Source organism: Morone saxatilis, unplaced genomic scaffold (genome assembly GCF_004916995.1).
Source record: "Morone saxatilis isolate NCDOM2014 unplaced genomic scaffold, NCSU_SB_2.0 Contig5, whole genome shotgun sequence".
NCBI classification, from domain to species: Eukaryota; Metazoa; Chordata; class Actinopteri; family Moronidae; genus Morone; species Morone saxatilis.
The window spans coordinates 23,980,784-23,980,990 of NW_023340095.1; the positions used below are offsets into that span (position 1 = coordinate 23,980,784).

Here is a 207-nt window from a genome sequence, read left to right on the forward strand (position 1 = left end):
AATAATAATAATAATGATAATAATAAATAATAATAATAATAATAATAATAATAATAATAATACATAAACATAACATTTCAGATCATGTGCTACTTGTAAACAGAGTTTTAAAATGTAAGGTACTGCTGAAAGTGGTACTAATAAAGCATTGTTGTGCTTTCAGATCATCTTCTATGAAGACAAGAACTTCCAGGGTCGCTCCTATGA

At 25.6% G+C, this 207-nt stretch overlaps 1 pseudogene; it reads left to right on the forward strand.

The window, feature by feature from the left end:
* LOC118339186 overlaps positions 1–207 on the forward strand; it is a 917-nt pseudogene that overhangs the window by 146 nt on the left and 564 nt on the right.